The sequence below is a fragment of the Lepisosteus platostomus genome, unplaced genomic scaffold (genome assembly GCF_059453375.1).
Source record: "Lepisosteus platostomus isolate fLepPlt1 unplaced genomic scaffold, fLepPlt1.hap1 Scaffold_46_H1, whole genome shotgun sequence".
Lineage (NCBI taxonomy): Eukaryota > Metazoa > Chordata > Actinopteri > Semionotiformes > Lepisosteidae > Lepisosteus > Lepisosteus platostomus.
The window spans coordinates 173,255-186,407 of NW_028291666.1; the positions used below are offsets into that span (position 1 = coordinate 173,255).

Consider the following 13,153-nt stretch of genomic DNA (forward strand, 5'->3'; position numbering starts at 1 on the left):
CTCTCTTAACAAAGCTGTTAGGTTCCTTTCCGTGGTGAGAGGGGTTGTCATGCAACGCTGCCACATAGTGCCGACAGACAAGAGTGTTGCGGGAGAAGAGAAAAGTGTTTGAAGATTTAAGAGTGTTTTAGGTGGAGCCAAAATCAAGTGTCACAAATACAAGTGGGAGGATTTCCAATGTTTAATATGGTAAAAATAAGCGGAAGTTATCTGCCGGTCCAGCACAGTCTGCCATGCTTTTGTCATATACTGTAAAGTGGTGTCGAACTGGGTGTCGAACTGGAGCCTCACCATTTGCATATGTGATCATGCAAGCCAGGACAAAGTTGCTCGTAGCTACTTGTGGATTCAAATACTCTATCGAGTGCTTTGATGAGTTTTTGCAATTTGATTGTCGTCCTGTCAGCCTGTTTCTGTTTTTTTTTTTTCAATCTAGTGATGGAAAGTAAGAGGGAAATGATGGAGCAATCAATAACCGCTCCGGAAAAATGGCAGAAAGAAATGGTCCGTCACTAAGGACATTTGTGAAGCAGAGGAGTGACATCACCACAAAGGCGACTTATTCTGCTGATCGTTTTGGTGAATAATGATTGAGGCGCGTTAAGAGAAAGGTAGCTGCGTCAGCATGCTTAGGCTGCAAAGGATCAAGCAAAGGTTTACTCCATGCTGAAAAGAGAAGAAAAGAAGCACAACGTTTCGACTGTGGAGCCTTCTGCGCCATCTTCTTTAGCGGTGATGATGTTTACATTGGAAAAACGGAGACATGCGTCCCTGGGTGGGCTTGAACCACCAACCTTTCGGTTAACAGCTAACCGATTGCGCCACAGAGACTGACGGCCGCTTGTGCTCCCTACATTTGCAGGTTTATGGTCAAAGAAAACAATCACTTGCGCTTCTTGCAGCCGGCAATCTTTTTCCACTGGCAACCAAGAAATGGATTTCATCTTTCACAAGCTGTATGGATTTCTTCAAAAACAAGTTATTCCAGAAAGGAAATGAATTCTTGCATTAAACTGAACCAAGCTGTACATGTTTGTCTGAAATGATACATTCGGCACAACAAGACACGGAGAGAGGCACCGCTGGTATTCAGACCCAGGATCGCCTGCTTACTAGGCGGGCACTTTAAGCCACTAGGGAACAGCGCCAGCGGAGCACCGCTCTTTTACAGACACTTGGACACATCTGCGTTCGGTGTGCACTTAACCTGCTCTCTGAGCCCGTTGCCTCCGTCCCATTTAATAGCAGAACTGACGCCAAGAGAAATGATGAGAAATGGCATTTATCGGGCACTTTTCATGTCCAAGGAGCTCAATGCCCTTGACACCTCCCATTCTTTGGCGACACCATTTTTTCTTTTGTTTAATTTCTATACTTATTGATAGAATAAAAACGATATGTCATGTACTGTAAGGGAAATGTCTCTTTTTTTTTCAATGGGGAAAGCTAGCACCAGCAAATGTTGTGTTTAGAAGAAGTGATTTAACATGACACGTGACCTAATTTACCGGAGCAAAAGCTCACCCAGCAAGCCCTGCTTTACTTCTACAGGAGAAAAGTACTGTAGAGTCTGCAAGATGTTCAGCTGGGTAGCTACGTCAGCATGCCTCGGCTGCAAAGGAACAAGCAATAGGTTTATTGCATGCTGAAAAGAGAAGAACGGAAACACAGCGTTTCGGCCGTGAGGTCTTCTCACAGCTGAAGAAGCCTCACACCTGTAAAAGGCTCCATGGTTTTCTTTCTTCTCTTTTCAACATGGAATACACCTATTGTCTGCAAGATGTGACAATTTCACGGTGTTTTGGAAGAAAACCTTTTTTCTTTGAATTCAAAATCAATCAGAATTTCAGCACAACACACCAACACTTTTTCTGTTTTAAGGAGATGATATTTTAAACCTGATAAAAATAGTAGGAAACACAAGTTTCTTGCTGTGAAAATTAGAAAAGCATCTACCACAACCCGTAAATTAGCACGCAAGTGCGGGCTAGTTAACACAGAACTGTATGGAGATCATCTCCAGCTCCGAGCTCAATTGCAATGAAAAAACATGCAGAACAGAACTGGAGAGCAGCTGAATTTGTGCTCAGTAGGGTGGGGAGGACTCAGCATTGCTATTGTTCTAATTGGCATGAACTGCAGGGGATCTGAATCAGAACACGTCAGTTAGTTCGATCATTGCGTCAATATGTAGGCCACGTTAATATAGAATTATTACAATATATTGTCTGTCTCATCTTTGTATATTTCATGTTAGTTTTTAAGAACGACATTGGTGCTAATATATACATATATAGCATATAAGGAACACGTAAAAGTTTAGTCCATGCTGAAAAGATAAGAAAACCGCCACAACGTTTCATCTTGGAATAAATCTTTACTTGTTGTTTTTCAGCCTACCCATTCTGACCTAACTCCTCCCTTGAAATTGCCAAACAGATAAGGGTACGTAACGGCTCATGCGATGCTCAGTTGCAATTTGTCCCAAAAAAACAAGAACAGCAGCTGAGGGTTTGAGTTTGAACATGCACTGTATTTAAGCAGCTTTTATTTCCATTGATAAATGCTAGATATTCCTTCAGAGATTCTCCAGGTGAGTAAGTGATTCCTGTTTCTGTTTCTATTTCTGTTTCATATATATATACAGTATATATACAGTATTGTACTATTATTATATAATTCGTTACACTGTGGCTGTGTTGTGTGTTAAGCTGCTGTTGCACTGCAATTTCCCTCACGGGATCAATAAAGTATCTATCTATAAGAAGACATTACCAACAACGACCACAAGATGGAGATATTGTCTAGACATTACCAACAACGACCACAAGATGGAGATATTGTCCAAAGAGGCAAGAAGGGCAAAGCCGCGATAAGGTAAAATCATTTTTTGTAAGAGATTGCTGTCAGAATGCACATCCGTATCCCAAACAGAATCTCTAGTAAAATATGATCATTTGTGAAACAGGCAAATGAGTGTCTGCTACAATATGATTGCTACAGGTGCAGCCATTCAAAATGCGCGGGCGTACGCTGTACGCAGTCTACCACAAGTTACCGGTAAATACCGCGAGTTACCGGTAAATACCGCTAGCAAAATAATAGTATCCGGAATTTCCGCAAGGTGGAGCTAATAAAGCTCAACTTCTCATGTTTGAGCTGTAGCCATCAAAGTCTTTAATGAAGATATTACTAATAGTATTAATAAGAAATGACCTTGGACAAGCTGTAAACTCAAAGTATTGCCCTGGTCCACATTATTTTTTTCATTGACCGTCTTTGTAAAAGTAACACCACAGCATTTCGCAATCACGCATTTTTTTCCAATCATGCAAAGTACAGTAATTTTTGAGAATCGATTCACCATGCCTTTCACATGCTCATAAAAGAGGTTGATTTAGGAACATAAACATATTACCGTATGCAAACTGTACTGTATACAGTTTGTATATGTATATGTATATTTAATGTCTTAACTGTGCCCGTTTAAGTATTGAATATTTATATGGAATTTTACCACTGAAGGGAAATCTTAGTGCCTGAGCATAAAAAGAATAGGAGCATACTGCAACGCGTGTGAAGGCCATAAACGATATTAATTTTGGAACATAAACATACAGTATATGGCTGGTCTCGGTACTTTAAAGAAAACATACACGAAACATGGTTTCATTATGACCAGAATCGGTCTTGAGATATTTTTAACTTGATTTACAGTATTTGAGAGGTATGTCTTGACACCGATTCTACGTAAATACTCCTAACGTATATGTTTCTAGGTTTATATTATGCATTTCATACGGTCAAATTGCTTTTGAGCAACTGATAGGAAGCGCGAAACGGTATGCCCAGGGCGTTTTAGTTTTCGTTTTGTTTTAATGCAGTGCAGTGGATTGATTAGAGATATCAAGTACATACAAGTCATTTTTTAAATGTTGTAGTTCGTCTTGTAAAAATCTTACGAGTACATCATCTGTCAACAATTACACAGGTTCTGTTTCCATATTGCGGTTTTTGGTTACGTAATATATACACGTTGTGAATATATGATTTGGGCAAACAGAGCCGCAAAGAAGTACATTATGGGTTGTTGTTGTTTTTTTGCAGTTTTATCTAAAATAAGCGATGCTTAAACCTTTGTCTGATTCTTGTGAAACTATCCACACGACAGTTACCTAGGAGTTGACTTCAGTGATGTCACTGATGGGATGTTTCTAAAAATCCATCCTCTGCAAAACATCTTCTCTAGTTGTTCTGCATATGTATTCGCTAATGAAGCTGTGTGTTCTGAGCCTGGTTCTCTACATTTCTGTATGAACCAGCTTAGAGGGCTAAAGACAGCTTGTGTTTAAATTGAGTGTAAGGTAATTTATGCTTCTAAAGTCATGGTCAGCATTTATTATTGTACTGTGCTGTAAACTTCTTCTGTGCCTAATTACATTATTTTATAGTCGATAATGTTTCTGTAGTGCTTTTTCAGCCCTCAGTATGTGTCTGCGCTGGTGGTGCTGTGGGTTAGGTTCCTGACTCCTATGTCACATGGTCTGTGGTTGAATCTCATGGAACTATGACTTTAATTTTTAACAAACATTTCTTTGAAAAAATGAAACATTTCCCTTGGTCAGAGATTAAATAAAACCTCACTCGCATCAAAACAAATTTATATTTCTAAATATCACAACATGATCGAATTTACGTCTTTTTAATAACAATGAATAGTCACCTATGCGTTACAAAATAAACATTTATATTGATTTGAATCGCGTTTTGATTTAAATCGTAAACGCGTGTTTAAATATATGTGTTTAAAGGCGATATACTGTATAAAAGCGCTGATTCTTATGGAATGTGTTCGGCCGGGGATTCAAAAAAATTATTTTTTTTAATCGCGTATCTAAGGAAAATTGCAGTATAACTTTGTTCATGCACAAACAGTGGCATGTTACATTATAATTTGGGTGTCTCCTCTTGCCAGAAAGCTCTAAATTGCATTTTGAGTGCGGTTTTTGACTTTTTCTAAATTGCAACCCATAAATAAAGCTGATACAGTTTAGACTTACTGTATTCTAAACTGTATTACAACATCACATTGGACAATGCAACGTAAATTGCAAAAATGCACTTGGAATCTGTCCAAGCCCTACTACGAAAATTATTTAAACTGCGACACTTATCATTCATCTTTAAATAAACTTTATTTTATATAGCGTTTTAAGCAAATAGGTAATTAGATTGCTCATAAACCTAATCGCTTTTTCTACATAAACACAGCGTGATTGCTCTCTGAAAATGCTTTTTTCTTTATATTTAGGCTCGGATTTCAACTATAGATCGTATTATTATACACTTTCTTGGAAAAATGTCTTTTATGTAAACCATGTTTGCTATTAATTCATTTAGGGCTAAAATACGTTCATTGTCTTCCAATCGAGTCGAGTTGACATTGGAAGCTTGCCACGCCGGGACTGTTACACCAACGCATTAGCATGTTGAAGCGATTTCATTGAGGAGGCCATCTACTAGTTAACACTGTACTTCCTACTTTGAAAATACCTGTGAAATTGGTTTAATTCGTCACAGCCAACACTCCGGCAGAGAGGGGGTTTGTACTCGTTAATGTCTGATGACATACAAGTGGAAAGATTACAGATTTTAATCGTCTTTTTTCTGAACCAGGGAAAATCTGATCATGTTTCTCTATAACAATAATAAAAAACTTTATTTTCAATTATTTTACATATCCCGCTTGCACATCGCATGACTTTAATAAATCTATTCTTTATTAATACTAAATAAATAATACTAAAAATACTACAGCAAAGAGGTCACTTGATTTTTGGAATAATTCCAAATAGCACAATGATCCACTGGCATCCCTGAAGTCTGTTTAGTGCATAATCTTCCAAATACAATCACTAAGCAATTATAAGAATTATACCATCCTATTTCTTTGTGATGTCCTGTAAAAACTAAACCTATTTTTATAAGGCTTTTACTCAAAAGATTTCCAAACACACAAAGCATTTGTGAAGTACTATAGTATTTCTAAAGGTTACTGGTACAACATCAATCATTAAAGCTTAACAATAAAGTTTAGATTGCTGATTATGGACTAACTACATTAACTAACTGCAATGCAACAGTATACATTTTACAAGAATATCTGGTTGAATTCTTGCATTTGTAGCCAATTTAATGCGAGAGAAATAAGCCAATTTAATTATTTCACAAAAAATAATGTAATATAAAATGGATGTTTTTAACTTTATTGTAGTATTTTAGAAACTAATATGTCTTCAAAAATGGTTGTTTTTCACTCCTAGGAATGAAAGCTGTTGTTATATAATGTTTATTTTCAAATTTTGAAAAATCAAAGGATTCTAGCTTTCTCCCCTTGCAGGCATCGGACACAGAGAACCTCATGGTTTTCCTAAAAATCATTTTTTATGTTCCCTGGTGTTCCAAACTTAGTTTTAATCAATTTTAATTTGTTATTATGTTAAAAACAGGGTAATACATATCTAATTAGACTATAAATAATGTCATATTGTCTGCTATAAAACTGATGTTTTCAACTCTATTGTAGAGATTCTAGAATCAACTAATAGAGAATTGAAATAAAAAAAGAGCATAAGAAAACATTACCAACAACGACCACAAGATGGAGATATTGTCTAGACATTACCAACAACGACCACAAGATGGAGATATTGTCCAAAGAGGCAAGAAGGGCAAAGCCGCGATAAGGTAAAATCATTTTTTGAAAGAGATTGCTGTCAGAATGCACAACTGAATACCAAACAGAATCTCTAGTCAAATATGATCATTTGTGAAACAGGCAAATGAGTCTCTCAGATGCCCATTGCTCATTTTCAGACACATTTATGCAATACTTTCACCATGCGTTGAACAATAGGGATTAAAGATACCAGAGGTAAGGTTTAAAAGTGATTCTGAGGTGCAACACATCAGCGATACAGCTAGGCATCTGAAATGCGGGGTTTGAGAGCCCTTCAGGGAACACCGTACCCTAAAGGTACCAGAAGTCCACTAGTATAAGCATTAAGTCACTGTCACCCCTGTTACAATGTGATTGCTACATATCTTCATTTCTTTGGTTTTTAAGGAGTAAGAGTGCAGGGGGTCTAAATCTGTGATCCAGTGTGTTGAAGTATTTCACAACACTACCTGTAGCCCGTCTGGAAATAAATCCTCATTCTGATTATTGACCTGGGCATGTACCAATTAATCACTGAGCATATATATATATATCACTGTGTTGAAGCTAGAGACCTGTATGTAATATTATGGTGCTAAAATGTCATTTTCACATATATTAATGTAATAAATGATTGCTTATGCTTAATAAACAAATCTAATTAAAATAAAAGCTTAAGTTTTGTATTTGTCTTGTACCATAGAACATGATTTTCTTTGTATTTCAAGCCCACAAAGTGTCCAAATGATGCACGACATGATATAAGGAAGATTATCACATGCATATCGGTATTATCTTTCTCATGAAAATGCATTCCTTTTATTACCTTTTAATTTTTAAAATGAACTCAAGTTGTGTATAATGTAATAATTTAAGTAGAATAGAATCTAATAATATAATGATCCAGTGTGTTGCACTACTTCACTGCTTCACTGTTCTATGCCGTCTGGAAATAAATCCTCAGACTGCTTACTGCCCTGGGCTTGTACCAATAAATTACAGGAGCACATCTATATATCACTGCGTTGAAGCAGGAGACACACAATCACTGCAAACACATCCTAAATACAGTGTTCCAGCACCTTTGACCTCATCCAGAACGTATCATTTCTTGAAAGGGATTGCTGTCCGAATGCACATCTGAATCCCAAACAGAATCTCTAGTAAAATACGATCATTTGTGAAACAGGCAAATGACTGTCTCAGGGGCCCATTCCTCATTATCAAGACACATGTATGCAGTACGTACACCATGCATTGAGCAATAGGGATTAAAGAGACCACAGGTAAGGTTAGAAGTCATTCTGACTATATTCTAAAATATTGGACTCATATTCTTATGATGGCAGACATGATGCTGCGTTTAAAACCGGGGTTAATGGACATTATATGACTGTCAATTCTGTTTTGTTTTGGAGACTCTTGGCTGCCTATATGGTACAGTGCAGCGTGAAGGAAACATTTTCCAAAACTGTGTCAGCTCAAAAGTTGTAAGAGAAACTCTCCAGCTGCTTTAACTCTCTTCATTTTTGTCTATTAATTGCCTGTCGGCACTATGTGGCAGCATTGCATGACAACCCATCTCACCACGGAAAGGAACCTAACAGCTTTGGTAAGAGAGGAGAAAAGGACCTGGCCAGTAAGGGGCTCGAACCCGCGACTTTGGCGTTATTAGCACCATGCTCAAACCAACTGAGCTAACCGGCCTCATGACAGTGGTCCTCTCTGTGCAGCGCCTTTTACTTCCATTGACAAATGATAGCGATTCGAAGAGAGATCCTTCAGACCAGCAAGAAAACCCACGGCTATTTCGGTTTTCTATCTAGGCAACGTTGGTGTCTGCAATAGCATACATGAAAGCGTGATGCAATTTCTGTGGCTACATTTGTTGCACGTCATGCACAGTAAGAGTGTTTCTAACACCAAATAAAAAGTCAACAATTAGCGATCACGCCTTCTCCTCAGTTAACCCACTGAAACCCTTGCTGTTAACAGTTCTTTACTGCGTGCTTTAAGAGCACCTACATAATGTGTCAGTTCTTTCAGCTTTATTCATTAGGTTTTCAAAGGCATAAGTAGAGCACCAGAGGCGCGAACGTAAGATGTGTGGTTGTGGATGTGTGTACTCGAGGGTCATTTTCCTGTTCCACATGCGATTTCAACATTTTCCTTGGGAGATGTCAAGCCAGCAAGCCACTGGTTCAGTGGCCATTGTGGAGTTCAGTGGCCCTGTTGTACACAGAATGCACATTGAGCTCCTTGGACATGAAAAGTTCCAGATAAAAGCCATTTGTCATCCTTTCTCTTGGTGTCGATGTTGCTATTGTATGTAAAGGTGGCAACAGGCGGAGCACACACCGAATGCAGATGTGTCTGAGTGGTGTGTCCAAGTGGCTGCAAAACGACAGCACTCCCAGGGCGCCGTGGCTTAGTTGGTTAAAGCGCCTGTCTAGTAAACAGGAGATCCTGGGTCCGAATCCCAGCGGTGCCTTTTTTGTTCTGTGTTCTCGAACAGAACTGGTCATTATGGACAACCGCCTACAGCTAGACTTAATTAAATGCAAGTATTCATTTCCTGTCTTTAACGCGACTTGTTTTTCTTAAAATGGATGCAACTTGCAAAACATGAAATACAAACCTTGCTAATCAGTGCTAGCGGCTGGCAAAAAAAAAAGAAGTCAGCAATGTTTTTTTACTTTAACCTTAACCCTGCTAATGGAGAAGAGTTAAACGACCGAGTCTATGCAGCTTAAACGGTGCGCACGTCGGGTTCTTAGCCGAAAGGGTGGTAAATCACGCTCACCCCAGTCCTTAATCTTTTAAAGAGGATACAAAATTGAACCTAGTCACCACATCACATACATCCTGTTCAATGATAAAAAGGTAACATCTATCCTTGCTCCAGAGTAAATCTCACGTTGAGGGCATCTTTTTTTTCACTTTACCGTGAATCGGGCTCGGCTGCACAGAGGAGAGAGCAGAGCAATGAGGTCACGGGGACAGGGGAGTCACATGCTGGCGGTTTGAATACGCGGAAGATCACTGAGGGATCCACAGTATATGGACCCTCCGTGCGCCATCAGTCCGCACTCTGGACTCTGAATCCTGCCATCCGAGTTAAGATCTCGGCGGAACCTGAGGCGCAGTTCCTTCTTAAAACGTAATCTGGTGAGCATTTCTAGAATCGTACTTGTATAGATGCAGCCTTTAATGTGTTGCTAGGTTAAAATTGATGACTTCTTGTATTTCAGTAGGTAACTGCCCTCTTGATTTCGGATTCAATTTCTTTATTACAGGGGCGCTTTTATGAAGACAGAGTCATGTTCAGGTACTTTGCTTGATGGAGGAAGCTCATTTCGGACTCTGTGATCTGCTCACCTGGAAAGGTCTGCTGTACTACTAAAAGAGAGAAGTAGAGTCTGGAAGAAGGGACAATTTTATGATGCTTTGGAAGGTAGGTTTTTTTTTCTTTGAAATCGAAATGAATCAGAATATCAGTGCAAAAGACAAACTCTTGGTTTGGTTTAAAGAGATATGGTTTTAAAACAGACAAAATGTAGAAAACAGGTGTTTCTCACTTTTGGAAAAGAATGGACCGGGGGTAATAGTTTACTAGTTGCAGTGCTGAGCTCACCGGGTTGCAGTCCTGTAATGTCACACAAACGCAATAGATAACGCGTTTGACTACGAATCAGGAGATTGTAAGTTTGACTCCTGCCTGGCTCGGGTCGTTTTTAAACGCATCGGGCTACTCCCCTAAGTAGTCTGTGCTACTTACTGCATTGTAATCGTACTCAGTAAGAGATTTCCTTCATGTAAATGAACTGCACCTGACAGCTTTAGAAAATCACCTGGGCTCAGTACGGTGCTGAGAGCTCAGCGTTGCTGTTGTTCTAATTAGCACGCACTGCATCGGCTGTGAACCCGAACTTTTCAATTATTCCGATCATTAAGTCAACACGTAGTCCACATGAAAGGTAGAAATATTCTCTTGTCTGTCTCTTGTTTGTATAGAACTGAATGTCCCTGACAATGTACTGTTAGTTTTAATTGAAGAACGGCATTTGTGTTCAAATATACCAGACAAGTTTATGTAACTGCTCATGCGACACTCAGTTGTAATTAGTCAAGAAATAAAGTCGAACAACAGCTGCGGGTTTAATTCTGAACGTATGAGATTGCAGCGCCTTTTACTTCCATTGACAAATGATAGAGATTCGAAGAGAGATCCTTCAGACCAGCAAGCAAACCCACGGCTATTTCGGTTTTCTATCTAGGCAACGTTGGTGTCTGCAATAGCATACATGAAAGCGTGATGCAATTTCTGTGGCTACATTTGTTCCACGTCATGCACAGTAAGAATGTTTCTAACACCAAATACAATGTCAACAATTAGCGATCACGCCTTCTCCTCAGTTAACCCACTGAAACCCTTGCTGTTAACAGTTCTTTACTGCGTGCTTTACGAGCACCTATATATTGTGTCGGTTCTTTCAGTTTTATTCATTAGGTTTTCAAAGGCATAAGTACAACACCAGAGGTGCGAACGCAAGATGTGTGGTTATCTGAAGAACTCATTTCCATGGCAGCGGGGCCAAGCGATTTAGCGTTTTTATAGTACCAGGAAAGGAGAAGCGGCACTTCGCCTTTGCCGCGCAGGCATAAGGAGACGTGCGGCAGACGCCATAGTCGGCAGGATTCAAACCTGCGCGGGGAGTCCCCAACGGATTTCGAGTCCATCGCCTTAACCACTCGGCCACAACTACAGCGAGTTCGCCATCGCCGCATTCCTCCTTTAATCTAACACGGAGTGCGACGTGGCTGCGGAAACCTTTTCAAAGTCGCTCTCCGTTAAAAAAAAATAAATACCTTTGACAAAATACGTGCCGGCAGACAGACACGCCTCAGAGGGTTTAAGGCTGGCTTCACGTTCAAATGATAAAGTCTCCCCGTCCGGATGTCAAAATGCAGTTTTGGCAGACAAAAAAAACAGCAACAAACCACAAATGTGGATAAGGATTTTACAAGCTGCACCACACTGCACTTTCAAAAGCATTTACATTCCTGTTAGACACAGGAATTGCCTTTGATTTGCGTGCTTACAAACGCCATGGAAAACGAAACAAAACTAAAGCCCTCAGCTCTTGCACTTGATTATAATGCCATTACGTGTCGAAGCAGGAATTTACGTCATCCTACTACTGCAACACGGGGAATAGAGGGAAATTAGCACACGCTACGAATCGTCTCAATCACTCCCTAGAGTCGTAAGGCGCATTGAAGGGTGCACCCCCATCATTAATCGTTGTGCCTCTGTGAAAGGAAAGCTCTTGAGCAGTCTTTGAAACAGCTCGGATGAAACACTTGATTGCTTCCATGTGCATCTGGAGTCCATTTCTTATTTTCACTTCACGCCGCCCAAAGCATTTCTAAAACAGGAGATTCGCATTTGGGAATGCGCCCTGCCCTACAAATAAAACAGGTCTACGGGTCTGAAACCTGCTCCACGGAAAACAGCTCTGTTGCACATTTGATCAAAGGGAGAGTCGCTGTTCTTACTTTTTGATGACATAACACCCAAAGGGGCTTCTTTGGAGCTGTATTCCAACCAGCATCCTAAAGTTTCTTGGCGGTATCCTTTACAGTCCTCTGTTCGGTCGACAAGGACAGAAGGGGGCAGCTTTCCTCACACATACAGTGCAATGTACTGTACTGTTCCCGTTCATTGAATTCGCAGTTCTGCATCAGACCTCTAACTCGTTACATTAGCTTGGATTTAAGCCACGAAGCAGGCTTCTACTGTATAAACGTCTAGAGGAATCACAAACTATTTGAGAGGCCATCATCCCAGGGGGAACTGACAAAGTCTATCCCTAAACACCTAGTGCAGTCTCTCGAGAGACTGTCAAAAATCGCTTTCTCCGTTTGCGTTGCAAGTAAGTGAAAACGCGGTATCAACCCAGAGCCACTTGGCAGCACGGGCATGTAAATACTGTTACTGTCACTGCTCGATACCGACGTTAGCCTACTATACCATGTTCAGCCACCACTAGAAAATGTACGGCTCTAGTACCGGAGCAAAGAACAGGAGGGCCAACACCGAACGGGCACAAGTGTCAGACAAGGAGAGCGACAAGGATGGGACTCGACCCCATGTGTGCAGCGCACAATAGATTAGCAGTCCATCGCCTTAACCACTCGGCCACCTCGTCAACAAAACTGGGCTGTCCTGACATGGGTTGGCGCACTCCAGTTGATCTTTTTCTTTTTTTTCCCTCATACTCGAGGGTCATTTTCCTGTTCCACATGCGATTTCAACATTTTCCTTGGGAGATGTCAAGCCAGCAAGCCACTACTGTGGTTCAGTGGCCAGTGTGGAGTTCAGTGGCCCTGTTGTACACAGAAAGCACATTGAGCTCCTTGGACATGAAAAGT

At 40.2% G+C, this 13,153-nt stretch overlaps 2 non-coding genes across 2 annotated transcripts; one reads left to right on the forward strand and one right to left on the reverse strand.

The window, feature by feature from the left end:
• Positions 1 to 9,135: 9,135 nt before the first annotated feature.
• trnat-agu (transfer RNA threonine (anticodon AGU)) lies at positions 9,136 to 9,209 on the forward strand. The gene has a single exon. It is a non-coding gene; the product is annotated as a tRNA-Thr (tRNA).
• A 2,193-nt stretch (positions 9,210 to 11,402) lies between these two features.
• Positions 11,403 to 11,484, reverse strand: trnas-cga (transfer RNA serine (anticodon CGA)). The gene has a single exon. It is a non-coding gene; the product is annotated as a tRNA-Ser (tRNA).
• Between the last annotated feature and the right edge of the window lie 1,669 nt (positions 11,485 to 13,153).